Here is a 16,456-nt window from a genome sequence, read left to right as displayed (position 1 = left end):
TGATTGAAGAGGCACTTGGAGTCCTGGTGTTCACTCTAGGCTCTTGATAGCTAGAAAACCAGATAATAGTGCTTTTACTGTTCATATTTCACCTCTTTTACCCTTTCTGTTTTTCCTGAACAGGATGAGATGGCTCCAGGAAACAGCACCACAAAGTCAGCAGCCGAAGTGGATGATGATGTGGTGACATTTCCCGAAAGTCTTCTGCTGCTGGTATTTCTTGAAGGGTCTTGACAGTGTGATGGCATCCCACAGCTCCTTGTGCATCTTCAGGTAAGTGCACAGCATACCCACAGGCCAGCCAAATCACAGGATCAGAGGAGTTAAAGGCAGGAAAGGTCTGTTAGATCACAGAGCACATGCCCCTGCCAGTGAGTGCTGTCATTCCTGTGCCAGAACATGTCAGATCTCAAACTGAGACCACAACTGATGTCACCTAAAGGGCCAAAGGCAGCTGGATGTACTTCTTTTCATTTAGTTTTGTTTTGTTTTTGAAACCTGGTATTCTCAACGGTTCAAAAAGACTTTCTGCTGTGTGCTAGTGGATGGAAAGCTGAGCCCGACACCTGAGCCTGGTTGCTGTGCTGCCCTGACTGGTGGTGAATTTGGGTCAAAGCAACTCACTTTCTCCACCTTTCCCTGAGAGTGAGTCATGATGGACACTAATAAAATGAGACTTCTTTCTTCATCCAGATAAGTGTTTTTTTTCTGAGAGAGCCTTTATAGAGTGCAGGCAGAAATCAATCCCCAACACAAGCTAGAGAAAAGAACCCAGTAACACCCAGGACTGTGAAACCTGTGGGACAAAATTCACAGTGATCAAAGTAAAGTACTTTAATAGCTTTAGGCAAAAATACTTCCCAAACCGTGTTGTCTTCTTTTGACATCTCCTCTGCTGGTGCCTGGGACACAGTAGAGGAACAGGAAAGCAGCCATGCTGATGAACACCACAATGACAAGGACAAGCCTCTGAGGGAACAGCATTTGGGCCCAGAACTAAACAAGAAGGGTTGGAAAGGAGCAGAAGTGGGAAGGCTTAGCTGGTGTGAGAAGAGTGGATTAGAGAGTGAGCAGTGCTGTGGGCGAGAGATGGGAGCTGGGATAAGGAGATAATTGCAGGGGAAGAAGGAGTGGGAGCCAGGGAGGGTGGCTATGGCTCTAACTGGAGAAAGCACTTGAGAAAGGTTGGTAGAGAAAGATCAGAAGGAGCAAGGCAAGGTGTTGTATGTGCAATGAGTGGATAGGAGCAGAGCAGAGGGATTGGCAGGGTGAAGGTAAGTAGGGGGACTGGAAATTTGGAGTCAGGTCTGTGTGAGCTGCATAAACCACAGCTCACCTGTGTATCCTTCCCACTACACCCCATCTGGGGAGAGCACAGCCCTTCACAAAGCTGTACTGGGAGTGATGCTCAAAGACTCATTTTTCTGGGCTAGGTGAAGACAAGGCTGTGCTGACTCCGTGTCCTCTGACACCTCCAACCTGCCGAGCTTTGGTGTCAGCAACCTGCCAGTCGTGCAGCAGACCTGCTGTTGTGTGTTCTGTGATTCTAACACAGCAGGAAGTGTGCACTCAACTCCAGACACAGCACAGCAACCCAGCCTGGAAAGTCACAGTGCATTCAGTTTCCTGTCTCTCTTTGCAACTTTTTGTGACACAAGTTTAACTCAGCAGGATGTTTGCAGCTAGTGATTTTTACTCTCCTTTCCTGGAGTTCATTTAGAGCCTTACCTCTGCCTGCTTAGCAGGTCCTTATCTCCCACTGACCGGGCAAAACTTCAGGTGAGACAGGTATCTCGAAGAGTAAAATTCACTTCACATGGCTACAGAAAATCCCTAGGAAATTTGGTCCATTCATTTGTGGACCAGAGGAAACACTTTGTGACCATGGGTACGAGTCAGGGAGCCAGCCTTCTCTGTCCCAGCTTGCAGGGCTCCTGCTATGATCCCTTAGGAATGCACCATTCCTCGGGAATGAAGACAGCTGTGTTGCAACAAGCAGTTGTGGGAAACTAGCAAATCAGAAAAAAAAATGGTAATAAAAAATCAGGGCTTAAGGTACATTACAGTTGTGGCTTTCTGACTGTCATGGGGGAAATTTGGAAGTGCTTCTACTCGAACCTGAAGTACGATGAGTTGAATGTTAATCACTGCAAATTATGAAGATTCAAGCAAGCTTCTCTGTATTTGTGTGAGGCCTGATTGTTTCTTCCTCTTGCCCCATATTATTTACTGTACAAATCCATTAGCATTGCTTTTTCTTGCAGCATCCAAGATACTGCAGTCTACCACTTGAGCTATTCACATTACATTTTATCCTTTCTTTGGAAGACAATCTTGTCTTCAATCAAAGACCTCTTTACAAAAGGAAATAGGAACAAGAACTTGAGATGGCATAATGCAGCAAAGTGCTTTCTGTACACCTGCATAATACAATTCAGTCTGCCTTTACTTTCAAAATTGTGCTGAAAGATTTCTGTTGTTTACGTTTGTTTGTGTGTGCCCCGACCCACTGCTCATTTAACCTTGAGGTTCCCTTCATTCCTCCTTCCCCCCACTGCTTCCCTTGTCTCTACCTCCAGCAGTTATTATTTTCTTTGTTGGTAGCAGTTTCTGTAATTGTGTTGCTGCAGCCAACACACAAGCATTTCTTTAGTCTTTTTTCATACCAAGGAGGCCGAGTGCAACAGTCAGGTGGGTGTAAGTATTTTAGATGATTTGTCAAACAGAATCTAGTGTCTCATTTTTAGAACATCCTCTTTAGGGCCGGTGATGAAGGGCTTTAGATTGTTTCAGGATTTTTTCTGTAATGAAAGGATATATTTGAGGGAAAAAGTACTTAAAAATCAAAGGTATGATGGGAATGACTGTGCAGAACTGGAGTTTCAGCAAGGTCTGCAGCTGATTTTGCTTGAGTCATGTTGTCCTTTGACAGCATGCTGGACAGATTCCTTATGGGAAGCAAGGGAGACAGGAATTATTGCCTTCACATGAAAAGGTAGCTCTTACAGCTCCTGCAGGGCAGGTGGAAATCATGCTGTGTTATGGACACCCATCTCTTTAGGCTGTTCCTGCTACAGATCTTGCTTTGGGTTTCACAGAGGAACACACTGAGGATACATTTGCCATGTCCCAGCCATCTCCTCTTCTTTTCCAGACTCTGCTGGGTCCTTTATTTGTTTCCCAGTGTGGCTGGTATAACTGGTCACTTCTTCCCTTCTCAAATCGCTTTGTGACAATTGATTTGCCATCTCATGTGTAAACTTAAAATCCTGGGGCTGGTCCAAAACATGTTGGACTTTGTTGGAGTCAGAGCTGTGATGAGGTAGCGTTTTGTGGGCTGGTTCCCTAGATCACCTGAGAGGCAAAATGTGGGGAGGAAGTCTGAGGGCAACTCCAGCAGCAAGCATGTGTTTCCTTGCAGAAAGGTCCCTTAAATCCTCTAATCTCCACTTCCCAATCACATAAATGTGCCTCCACAGAACTTTGTTCACGCTGCTGTATTTGTTTGAGATAGGCAGAAACATTTATAGCTGGTCTTTTCTGCTAACAGAGTAACACTGAAGGATCACCTTTTTGATAGAACACACAACACGCAAATGTGGTTTGCAAATATTTTTTGGCCAGAATGTAATACCAAGCAAGTAGCTCTAAATGTCCTAGTGTTCATTGCTGCCCCTGTGGTGGCATCCTGAGACTGCTGAAGCCACATATGACTGGTCAGGAGTAACACTGGGGATGGACCCCATGTTTTAGGACAGAAACCTCAAATGATCTACAATTTGCAGTATCCCTGATGGTGAAACCTATTCCCACCCACACGGCTATCAGGGTCAAGCCTGTTCAGTCACACTCATTGGGAATGCTGTAGATGATTCTTAAGCCCTGCTCACCCCCTTGATGACTGTCATAATCTGTGCTCCATATTTAATCTCAGATGGCAATTTGTGGGAGTAATCATTACTTCCACAGAAAAGAAAGCATGAGAAGTTAGTAATTGTGTCCACTAAAAATTCCAAGTGACTTATGATTTATGGGACAGTTTATTTATTCTGCACCACTTGTGTGTATATTCCTGTACAATAACCTGTGATTTTATAGACACCCTTTCCGCCTCAGAGATGCTTGCCTTTCGGTAGTGAAACCAATCATTGGTACAAACACACTATTTCTAATACTGCATAATCCCCATCAGTCTCTAATAGCTGCTACATAAGTGAATCACTAATGATGATATCCTTATTTGAAGCAAAATCTGGCTGCTGACATCTTCTCTGTGTTGCTTATCTCTGTGAGTCTGTGCTCTGTGAAGTCACTGGAGCTGTGTTGTTTTCTGCCAGTGACAGACCTGACTCTTTGCTATAGTGATGAGGCACAAGCAATTCAAATCTTCTGAGTTAACGATCCTGGACCTTTATCCCTCCTTTCTTTCCTCTCACTTTTTCCACTGGCAATGCCACCTATTACTTTTACATTTCTCTGTTATCCACTGACTCCCTGACTCCACATGCGATGAAATAGCTGTGTGCATCTGTACCAACCAGCTTGACACAGAAACTTTGTGGGAGGCAGGAGACTGTTGGGAGTTTATCAGAGGCTTTTACTGTGGGTGCAATTGCAGAAGCACCTATGAATATACCTCACTGGTGCTGTTTCACCCTGGATGAGTCTACAGATCCTTTGAAAAGACAGCTCATAGCATAACCAGGAAATAATAGAAATTATTTTCTTTTTCCATTCTTGCTTCCTTAGCTAATTGTTTTTCTCTCTTTAAATTTATCTATAGTGTATAATCTCACCTCAGATTTGGGAGCCAGCATAAAAAGCACTTACCCACCAGGTGGCATTTTCTCACGTGTCCAGCCTTAATTCTAACGTGAATGCTTTGTACATATAATTATAAAACCGAGGGCCAATAAAGTGCACCTGTAGAGCAGAAACTTGACTGTTCTCGATTCTGTTTTAATTATCAAGCCTTAGAGCAAAAACTAGGTTTCAAAGAAAACTTTCTGTACGGGCCTCAATAGAGTTAAAGGAGAAACATTTTAAGTTGATGAGCTGACACTTGTAGAAGCAAATATATTAAATAAATCATGATTCGTTTTGGGGCTAAATCTGACTTACATCAACTCTGGAAAAACTAGATCCTAATGAGTGACAGTTTGGTGTTTTCTGTCACTTCCTACAGTAATGGCCCCAAGCTGACACTGCTCTGTGGGAGTCTAATACTTCTGAACAAAAGTTTTTTGGAGTGAGATAGACAAGGTAGAAATCCCAAGGTGACTGGAAGGAATGTCTAATGACTGGAAAGACATATTTACTGGCAGACTGTATGTAAGCTGTGACAGTTGACAGGGCTTGATTGTAATAAATATAGTTGATGAAGAGAAGGCTGACAGGTGAGGACAGAGAGAGAAAAAGAGTCAAAAGATCTGCATTGGCTGAACCCTATTAATGGTAAGTTGGTAACAAAGCCCAGAGTCATAAAAGAAAACAGGTATTGCAAACTGATGTCTAAACAGTGAAATGTGTAGGACTTGCAGGTTGCTGTAACAAGCTCAGATTTGTTGACCTTTCTTCTAGCTATTTTGTAAGTGGTGTTTTCAGTTGATATTTCAGCAGGCAGGCACCTGATATTTTTAAACGCTTTGTATGATTAATCATGTAACAGAATAAACCCTGATCAAGGTCATAATTATTGCTTCAATCTCTAACTTTTGTTGCTTTGATCAGAGGATTTGATGTTGGAAAATGTGCCTCCACGTGCTGTGAAGGAGGCAATCTTGCTGGAGATCTGTTCTGCTGGAAACAAAAAGGATTCTTGTAAAGGAAATTAAGTAATATAAAACCTGAAAGTATTTCTTTAAATGCAGAGACTCACCACGCACGCACACACACACACACACACACAGAGTGATTGACCCTGAAAATGGAAACAACTCTGGCATATTAAATCATGGCACTTTATAACTGACTGGTCAGAGTTTCAACAATAGGATTTCCAATGAGCTCTGCACTTTCTTCCCCCAGGCAAATGTCACACACTGAAACTAAACAGGATCTTTTTTTTTCTTGTTCATCCCCACGTGCTGTTTTCTGTGCCCAAGATACAAATCTGTATTCGAAAACGCCTTAACCCTTTGGAAGGGCAACCCTCCCTCTTCATGCCCCAGGAGAAGGGAGGTTTGTGTCAGCTGTGGGATGTGGGGACATTTTGCCTGCTTTGGCACCAGGGTCAGTCTACATGTTTATTGCACTCCCATTTCAAAAGGGAAGAAAGGGAAAAAGCCAGTCATAGGGGAATATCTGTCTGGAGGAAAGCACTCAGGAATTGCACAATTACTTAATGTAAAGGTTAATAACAAGGAACATCTCTTGTTGGGAATATCAAGTGAGAATCCTTCTAAACTCTGGAAATGGCCCATTTAACAGCAGTGTCACTGTTTGCTCACTTTCATCACACATGGACAGAGGTGAAAATCCCCTCACCTTCTCTCTTGTATGAAACACAAAAGCATTTGTGAAACATTTAAACAACTAAAATATTGAGAGAATTTTTTTTTTTTTAAATTGCTGATATTTTAAGTGGATCTCCTCCTCCCCTCCCCACCAGATGCCACAGTCTCTTTAAGTGGTGCTGCAACTAAATGAATTGTGGGGAGCGCCAAGGAAAATAAAAAGAGACCATAAGTTACACTACAAAGACTCCCAGGGTAGCACAGTGCTTACGTGTCAATCAGAGCAGTGCTCCCTCTTTGCCTGTCTCCCACACGGCACCGGATCCAGCCACTCTGCTTCTCACTGCTACCTGTTTGGAATTGCAGGATTCAGAGCCATGACTTGTCAGCATGGGAGTTGTCAGCCTAATTGGCACGTCCACACACACTTTATACACTCCTCTGGTTGTCAGTGCCTGCTTACACCTCTGTGCACACGTGGGCATGAGAGTGTCCTGTCAGGTGGAAAGCTCTCCACACAAGCGCACAAGATGCTTTCTGGATTGATATTATGTAAGTAGTTGGACCTGATGACGTTAATAATATTTTCTGACCTAAATGATTCTATGATATCCACAGACACTTTTTATCTGTCCTTTGTACACTGGTGTGTTGCATTCCAGGACATACACCTACACTCATCAGCTGTCCTGCGGCTGTGATGTCAAAGTGAATCATTTACTTCAGTGGCCATCCTTTGATACTCAGGCAAAAGATGGGGCATCATTGTATTTAAATAGAACAAATACACTTTATATATGTAAATAAACAAACACACACAGAGTTTCTGCTCTGAAACCCGGCCTTGTGAAGCTTGAACTCCAGGTCAACAGATTTCATATGTAGTGAAGGCCTTGAGCCAGGCAGCTGGAAGCACAAGACAAAGAAAGTGATATGTAAGCTATGCTGTAATCCTTGATTTTGTTTGTTTCTGATACACGTTTTTGTATTTCTGTACGTACTTCACCTGGTTTTTTTTTTGTTTGGCCTTCTGCAGAGACTTTACCACAGCTATAAGCTGTGAGAACATGGAAACTTCATTCACTCAAAAAGCAGTGTATTGGAGCCAGTGTAAGTGTCTGTAGATGCCTTGCCTTTGGTTTGTCATTTCTTTTAGGCTCCAGGACACATTCAAGGTCAGTTCCTTGTCAGAAGATGTAGAAAACAAAGCAGGAATTAAAATCTTCACGGAGCGTGTCTTCTTTCAGATGGAAACCTCATTAAAATCAACAAGACTATGACCATTTTCTGCATCAGGGTCAGCCTTTCATTTCAATGCTGAAAATTTTAAGAGCTGTGTTTTTCAAATGAATATAGCATTAGCACAGGACACATTTTGTTAGTGTTTCATGGACTAATCAAAATACCACTAAAAGTAAAAACTGAATCCAAATATCGGGGAAGATTTTCTGAGGTTAAATTCACAAGGAAAGAGAATATACTCCTTCTGGAAACTGGGGATACTCTGCAGAGTGAATCACTATTGCTGAAAGAGGGTTAATTTTGCATCTCTTGGGCTTTTTAGTGGAAGTTGTATAACTGTTCTACCACATATTTTGCATCTTTGAATTTAGACTGATTTTGGATAGTTTCTGAGAGCCATGTTTCCCCAGAGGGGAATAATCAGCAGTCTGTTGTATATGGCACGACATGTATTGTAAGGAACTTAATAATGGTTCTGAAGGCTGTGACTCTCACTTGAGACAAAACTTGTCTGAGGCTTCACTTGAGAAAAGCCTTTCGGAAACAGCAGAACCAAACTGATCTTGTGATTCCTGAAGTCTGAAGTAGGCCAGGTCCTGCATACCAGTAGGAATGGTTTTTACAGGTCTGTTCATGCAGCTGGGATAGGGATGAAGATTGTTGATAACCCTTCTATGTAACTTCTGTTCTGAACACTTCATCTGGTTCCTGATGAGGATAAGCACTTCACTAAAAAGGTTTGCAGTTTTTCAGGTTTTGCATGAATTTTTTCCTGCAGAAATTTTTTAGTGTGTTCAGATCTCTTCCTTCAGTTTAGATTCTCTCTAAAAATATTTTACAAGTTGGAAAAAAAAAAATAAACCCCAAAAAAATCCCTTTTGTATCATAACTATAGAATTCATAATAATCCAAACTAAAGCTTCAGCTAGAATCACAGTTATGTGTGGCACCAAACACAACATGAGGGATGAGTCAGTAACACTGGCATAAGGTTTACAATTGTATTTAAGAGAAAAAAAGTGTTTTTGTTGCCGCAGTAGGTGCAGGATAATGCCCAGGACTTCAGCTGCAAAACTCCTGTTTTGTCTTTTTCTATTTGTTCATAAAAGCTTGCCAAGTGCATGGACCCTCATTAAATGCCTTGCTGTTGTAATAACGGCATGAGAACACCCAGCAAGTTTTTTGTGCCAGAGGAAACTTCTGTGAGAAAAAGAAGCAAGTACATGATGCTGTGCTTTCAACAGACACCATTGAGAGCTGTGTTTGGGGACTGATGTGTCAGCTGCTTATCAATACAGCCATGGAGTTGAATACATCAAGGAAGCTTTAAGAAGAATGGGAGAAATAGAAAAAGAATACAAGAATAATGGGACAAAATTATTTCCATTGTTAAATGTGCTGAATCAAATGTAGTTGTATCCAGGAGAAGTTTGCACTGCTATGTTCCAGGCTTCTCGTTTGGGTTGATTACATGGCAACATGGAATTGATTTCTTGAGCTTAGGACGGTTGGCAAACTTGACTAGACTTAAAATGAAACTCTTTGATTCTGTCTACAAAATTACAGCAGATTTGATAAAGTAAAGATGTATGCTTTGAAGTATTCCCTATCAACATAAGTGCTAAGAACACTTGAGCGAAAGAATTTTAACAGTTTTGAAAGCAGTAGCAAAAGAACATCAATGAGGATTGCAGCTAAGGGCATGCCCACAAGGCACTATACTAACTGCATCTATCCTGCAGGCAATAAGCAATTGCTGAAGATTCCAGACTTTTTAAAGTTCATAGTTCATCTTATAAAAACTTTGCTTGCAACTTATGATAGGTTTTTGGTGTTTGGGCTTGTCCATCAGCAGACAGCTCCAAGAGGAGGCCTTACCAAGTAGATTTGCGTAAGGACATGAGGAAACTTTCTCTTTTTTGTGTGTCACATGATGATTGCAAGGTGCGAAGTGTGGTCGTGTCCTGTTGTACCCTGTTTTAAGAGCATGGAAGCTATAATTCTTCCAGGCACTTCAACACCAGAAAAGCATGAGTCCAAATGCTTTGTGGATTCAAGCCCACATCACAGAAGAGAAGGGCTGTCCTTCACATAGCAAATTTCTCACAAGTGCTGGATCTGAGCTGCCCATGTTGCTGCAAGATGTTTTTTCCTTCAGTAGGAAGCAATATGAAGGACAGCTAATGATCCAGTGGCAGTTCCGAGGTATCTGCTTTGCAGTTCTGATGCTGCTGGCCCATCAGTGTCAATACTCTTACTGCTGTGGATAGTGCTTGTGTTGGACAACTCTCTGTGCCTTGCAAATTTAGCATTGGCAAGGATGAACACAAGGAATAAATAACAGAAAGATCTGGACAGAAACAAGATGAAAACAAAAGTTGGTTTTAAACAGCGAATAACAGCTGAGTTGCTGGCACTTGGAAATGTGTTACTGAGCAACTTGGATATTTAATTTAGGCAGGAGATGTAAGTAAAAAGATTTTACTTTTTAATGAGGATTCCATACTGGTGATACTTTGTAGATTTCAGTGCAACCACAGCAAATTAGTGATAGCCACAGTTATGACAATTAGGGTTCTTAAAACATGGTCATGTTACTGTGGCTTAATGTACCACTCTATGTCAGCTGAGCTGTGGGAAGTGGCCCATGTATGCCCTTAGCCCAGACACGAGGTAGTCACTACCTAGTTAGTGTAAACCTCTTCCAGAAAGTTATAAGCCAACACCACACAGCAGTGGACAAGTAACACATACAGTTGCTGGTGTTCAGCTGCTGAGTAGACTGCAGTAATCAAAAATATCTGACTTCTGAGAGAAAAAATGGGAGAAACATGTATGTTTTGTTTTAGATCACCTAGCATGCTTCCCCAAGACATGTGGTTCCCAAATTCCTTTCACAGTTTACTTCCCCAAATTTGATGAAGGCATTATTTCCACAACGGAGTTGTGAGAAAAAGAATTAAAAGTGATTGTTAGAGAGCAGCTGAAATGGATTCAAGATTAGCAAGGTGTGAACAACTGTTTTCACCATGAGCCTGACCCAAAGGCACTGGACTCACCAAGGCATTTTTCTGTTGACTTCAAGAAGTTTGATGTCAAACCCAGCTTCTACAGTTTAGTTAAGAAAATGTAAGCCAGGAAAACGTTACTTGTTCTGATGTACATTTTTTCTGGATGTCATGACAGTAGCTGCCTTATAAATGCCCACCACAATAATTAATAATGGAAGCACACAAGGGGTAATGTCTTTAAACTGAAAGTGGGTAGACTTAGATTAGATATTAGGAAGATATTCTCCCCTGTGAGGGTGGTGAGGCCCTGGCACAGGTTGCCCAGAGAACTTGTGGTTGTTCCATCCTGGAAGTGTTCAAGGACAGGTTGGACAGGACTTTGAGCAACTTGGTCTAGTAGGAGGTGTAGGTCTAATAGGATGTGTACCTGCCCACAGCAGGGGAACTGAAACTTGAGATGAACTTAAAAGTCTGTTCCAACCCAAATTATTTATGGTCCTGTGAAATTAATATTTTTTTTACCTTCATGCTTTTCCTACATGAAATTTTACCTTGCTCAATACTGAAGTTTTACTACTGATTAAGTATCACTTTATTCATTCACTGAAAGCTAATAAAAATTGGCTGATTAGACAACCCCAGGCAGCAAATCTTAAATAGTCATTAAACAATCATTACAGATAGAAACAGCTACAACTGGCTTCTGTTGAAATGCTGCTGATTATTATATAATCCTTTTTCAAGCCAAAATGAATGCATAATCAAAGCACAAAGCAAACAGTTTGGAAGTTCTGAGCTGGCTGTGCAAAGCTATAATGTATCAACAAACCTCCAAATTAATGCCCAATTCAGTAGATGAGCATTGATTTACAGCAGAAGAAGTAATTGAGGAAAAAGTATGGAACCATTAGCATCGGTGGAGTAACTGTCTTCTGAAATAACTTCATTTAGAGCCCTACAGCAAACCCTTGCAGCTCTGACCAAAGACACGTGTCTGGTGTCAAGGAGTAAAGGTGAGTACATGGTTCTGGTGTTTCTTATTGTTATTACTGATACTGTAACTTACAAAGAGCCTCATTAACCTTTGTGGCTGAAGACACACAAACATTGAGATAAATCCAGTACAGGGCCGAAACACTGTGAATTGACCCTTACCCAATAACATTCCTGCTTTTAGCAGACTCCTTAATGAAATTTAATAAGGAAACCCTCAGATAAACAAGGATACCTTCTGATCCTTATTATACTGGTATAAATTTAGAGCAACTTCAATAAAATCTAGTGGAATTGTTCTGCTTTTACTAACAGTGCAAATGAGCACAGAATGAAAACCAGAGACTTTGGGAAGCCTTAAGCCAATAATTCAGCTTTCTGAATTGTGAAGATCACTTATTAAGGCTATAGTACAAAAAGGTCTGTCTTCCTCCTTCTCTGTAATAACATTTTTCTTAATAGCCCTTGCTTAATCTTTACATATTCTGCATTAAATAAATGGTCAGGATGTTTAAGTTTCCCCCCTGTAGCACCTGCAAGTTACAGGCCAGACCCATTTGTTTGATTGAGGCCAGCAAGAGTCATTACCACATAGGGCAGCTGATCTTCTCCCGCTTAAACACCTGCAAATTCAGGTCATGGGGGAGTTTGAACCTATTAAGGTTCTTATAATTGAGACAAGGGCAAAATAGTTTGTAAAATGGTACATGAACAGAAAGATGAGAGAGTGGGAGAGAGAAGGAGAAAGACACTCTGGTTGGATGACAGGAAATCATATAACAATATTTGCAAGTGAGCTTTGGGAGCATGGTCTTTGTAATGGGGTTAGCTAATCCAGATAGTAATAAGGATAGGAAAGTCAGCAATCATAATCACATTTAATGGATTCCAGATGGAGAAATATAATTGTTCTCATTATCATTGTGAAAACTCCAAGGAAATACAATCCCAAGATACTTTACCTTGACAGGCAACCACGAACAATATCCACATCAAGTCATGGGTTTTGTAGGTAGAGTTGTCAGTTATTTCCTTTTTGTAGCATTCCCTTCTAATGTAATGGTTTGATTAACCTAAGACATTCTGATGTGAATATAAAAGCAATGTTAATGAAATGCCTGCTTAATTGACTGTGCATCTCTATACCATATGATGTGGTGGCTTACTAAATACGTTGTGGAATTAAAAAGAAAACCCAAAAGCCTTGTATATCATGAGACTTTTCCTTTGTAATGTGGTTAAAATGAAATATGACTGTAAGCACAGGCCTTTTTGGGTGCAGCTGTTCTTTTTGTTTGGGTTGATAATTGGAACCAGTCCCATGGGCCTATTTGATGTTATCTCTTGTTTAAAACTAAACTGTCAAAGCTTATCCCCCCTGTGTACTCAACAGGGAGTAGTTCTGGGGAAACTTTCTTCTTAAGTATTTTTAACCCCTCCTCCCTGCACGCATTCTCTAAACTGAACCAGGGCAGTCATGAAATGATGTCTTCACAGGAACACTTGTACAGCAAAATATTTCTTTGTGGAAAATTGAGCCTTTTCATGTTATATGTCTTTGTAACAGAGGCCTAAAAGAAAAGATCCCACAGCAGAAGTCAGATGATCAGGATGTGATCTCTCAGCTTTATAACAACTCGTCTCTGTACAAAGGGAGTCCTGTGCAGTGTCCCCACGGCATGAGAGGAGCTCAGGGTGTGGGGCAGAGAGGCAGATGTCTCCCACAATATGAACCAATATTTGCTCCAGGAGCACCACAACTGTGTTTCACAAAGTCACAAGTGTGCCTTTGACGTGCCTGATTCCAAGCTAACGCATTCAGGTGGCAGCACACTGTGGAGACTTTCCAGCTGGGCTGGTGGTACCCTTGGGATTTTCTGTAAGGGTCATTGTAATCTTTAGATGTAACCTCAGAATGATTAGATTTGCCCAAATTCAGGAAAAGTTGGACCCTGTGTTTTGATTGGTTTCTTGAGGTGGCAGGTAGCAAGGGAGCACACCTGCTGCAGTCCAGTGAGGAGGCATTTTGAGTTTGCTTCACACCTTTCATTTTCCTTTGCAGTTACTGGAAGTTTTTGGAGTTATAGTATTGAGACAAGTCAATGGTGTGATCTCAAATTAACAGCACTAAAAAAGGCAATATTCTTTTGGCCCTCAGATAATTTCTTAGTTGGCTCCATTTCAGACATAATTTTGTCAAAACCCATCAGGCCTTCTGCTAGATATTTCTGTGTGTGCTGACAATTTTGTCAGGCCTTTACACACATAATATTATGGTACCTATGGAGCCAGCTTTAATGGAGTAGGAGGAAGGAGAGATAAGAATCACTGATAGATGTCACTGTCATCTCCACTATCTTGGGCAAATGAAAGAGGGACAAAAGCTACAGGTTTGATCGTTACATCGTGTCCTGTGTCATGCACTGCTCCTCTTGAATGGCCCATGTGCAGGACAAGAGAACCTTTCACAAACCCCATAGAGCATTTATGCACACTATTCACAGACACACTGCTTTTCAAAAAGTACCCCCAAACAATACACTGGTTTCTCCTGCTGCTGACATATGCACACCTTGGAGGTGTTGCAGCGGCCTGCAGGGGTTGGAAGCCGTGTGCTGGTAGCATGTTCAACTCTATCACACAGCATTTCTGATAAAGGACAAACATCCAGTGCAGCCTGGGATCTACTCTCTTGGCCTTTGTTGCATTAGATCTTGCCTTTGTCTTAGCACTCATTATCACTGTTTTATTCTAGTCTTCAAGACCAAATGCAGCAGTGTATCCTCACTTTCCCCAAATCCATTTTTTTCTCCCCTATAGACTCATGGCAGGACACCTGGAAGAGCCCTTCTGAGTAAAATCAGAAGTAAAAGCTGCTGATAGCTGTGAAAACAGCAAATGAACTTCCTATCTTGTGCAGCTCTCAACATGTCTTGAGATGCTTTTGACAAGCAACTGCTTTGCAGTCCCCTTTAGAGAGCAACTGAGTGGAATGTCTAAGCATAGGCTGTAGGTTGCAGGTTGATTTTGTGCCCCAAAAGAGCAAAGATGCTTGTGATGCCTATTCATAGAAGAGCAATGCTCAAGCTGTAGGTCCCTCTCACCATCACAAACCAGTCTCTGTAGGCCTGTCATGTATGTGAGATGGGGTATGATTCTTAGGTCCCTTGGGGGATGGCAGGACTTAGTACATTGTAGATAAATATAAGTTTCTATTTAAAACCAGTACTACTGGGACTAGATGTAAGAGGGGCTGGAAAAAGCCATTTCTAAAAATACAGGAAATAGCTATATGGTTACAGAAGTGAATTTCCAGCTGTGGGTAATCATATAACTCACATATTAACAATGAGAATCCACTGTGTAAGGGGGAAAAACAACAATCCACATAAGCTTGAAAGACAATAGGCCAATTCCTGATCAGGCTGTGGAAAAAGAAGGAGCAGAGAGAATACATGGAGGGCAGGAAAAGTAGGGAGTCGGTGCTTTCTTACAGAGCAGCCCATGGAGAAGGCAATTCTAGAAACTTCAGCAAGAGCAAAGGAAAACATTAATTTACATTTAGGAGGTACTGCTTGCAAAATTGACGTTAAGAGTATGGAGCTGAAACAATGGCAGGAGGTCACTTTGCTGGAGTGCCCCAGCTGTTCATAGATCAATCTCTGGAAGCAGCAGCCCCAGAAATAAGTCCAGTATAATCTATAGAACACTTAGCATGCAAGGCTCTCAGAGCAGCTTTGTACAATACCTAATACTGGACTGCCTCACTGTTGACAGAGGACTGATTAGGCCTCATGTTACAGGTGGGAAAACGGAGACATTCACTTTGTCAGTTATTGGAAGAGTAGAAACAGAGCTCATCAATCTTAGCTTAATTTTTATCAATTTCAATTAGTCATCCGAACTTCCATTTCCTGTCAGGGCTTTTAGCTGCAAAGACCCTATCTTACAGGGTTTTCCTGGTGTGTTCTGGAAAAGTTCATCTTGTCTTTTTTGTTTTTTTGTCCTCATCCTGTTGTTGAGAATCTGAGTCTTTCCTTTTTCTTCCTGTGGGCCTCTCCACTGCCTATTTCTTTAAAATCCCTTCCTAGTAATTTTGGCTGTTATTCTAAGCAATAGTAGATGATTTTGATCTGTGGAGCTATGTAAAAACTGTGTTCTCAACCTGTCTCTCTGTTTTTATTCTTCAGTGTTAGAGCTTCATTCTCATGGGTTTGACCAGAACAGTTGCTTTTGTGTAGTGGGACTAATTTTAACCAATCATCCAATTGTCAAGGGATTTTTCCATTCATTTCAAGGCAGCTTCTTTATAGTATTCTCTTTGGTTCTCCTCTACTTTAAGCAGAGGTTTTGCAAGAACACTACAGAATAGCTGTTGCTGGAAGGCTTTTTCAGATCTAGCATGGTTTCCTCCCCAGAGAAGGGGGACATATTTGTCTTAATAGAATCACTGTGGTTCATTTTGGTGGTTGCAGGCTGCTCTTAGGTCCTCCTGCTGCAAATTAGGGTTTGCTTATGGCTTATGCTTCTCTACTCTTCCATGGCAAGCAGAATCCCTCACTCTACTAATCTGTAAGCTTGAGTAAATCAGAAAGTTTTAGCCACTGACAAAGGATCTGATCCAAACTCACAGGAAGTCAGTGGAAGCACCTTACAAGTTTATGTGAACAATAGCCCCCCCAAAGAACAGGACTGATTGAACTGGACAGTTATGTCTGCAATTAGTGGCTCTTCCACTTCACTTTTCATGTCTCT

Source organism: Corvus cornix, chromosome 6 (genome assembly GCF_000738735.6).
Source record: "Corvus cornix cornix isolate S_Up_H32 chromosome 6, ASM73873v5, whole genome shotgun sequence".
Classification (NCBI taxonomy): domain Eukaryota; kingdom Metazoa; phylum Chordata; class Aves; order Passeriformes; family Corvidae; genus Corvus; species Corvus cornix.
Note: the sequence above shows the minus strand (reverse complement) of the source record.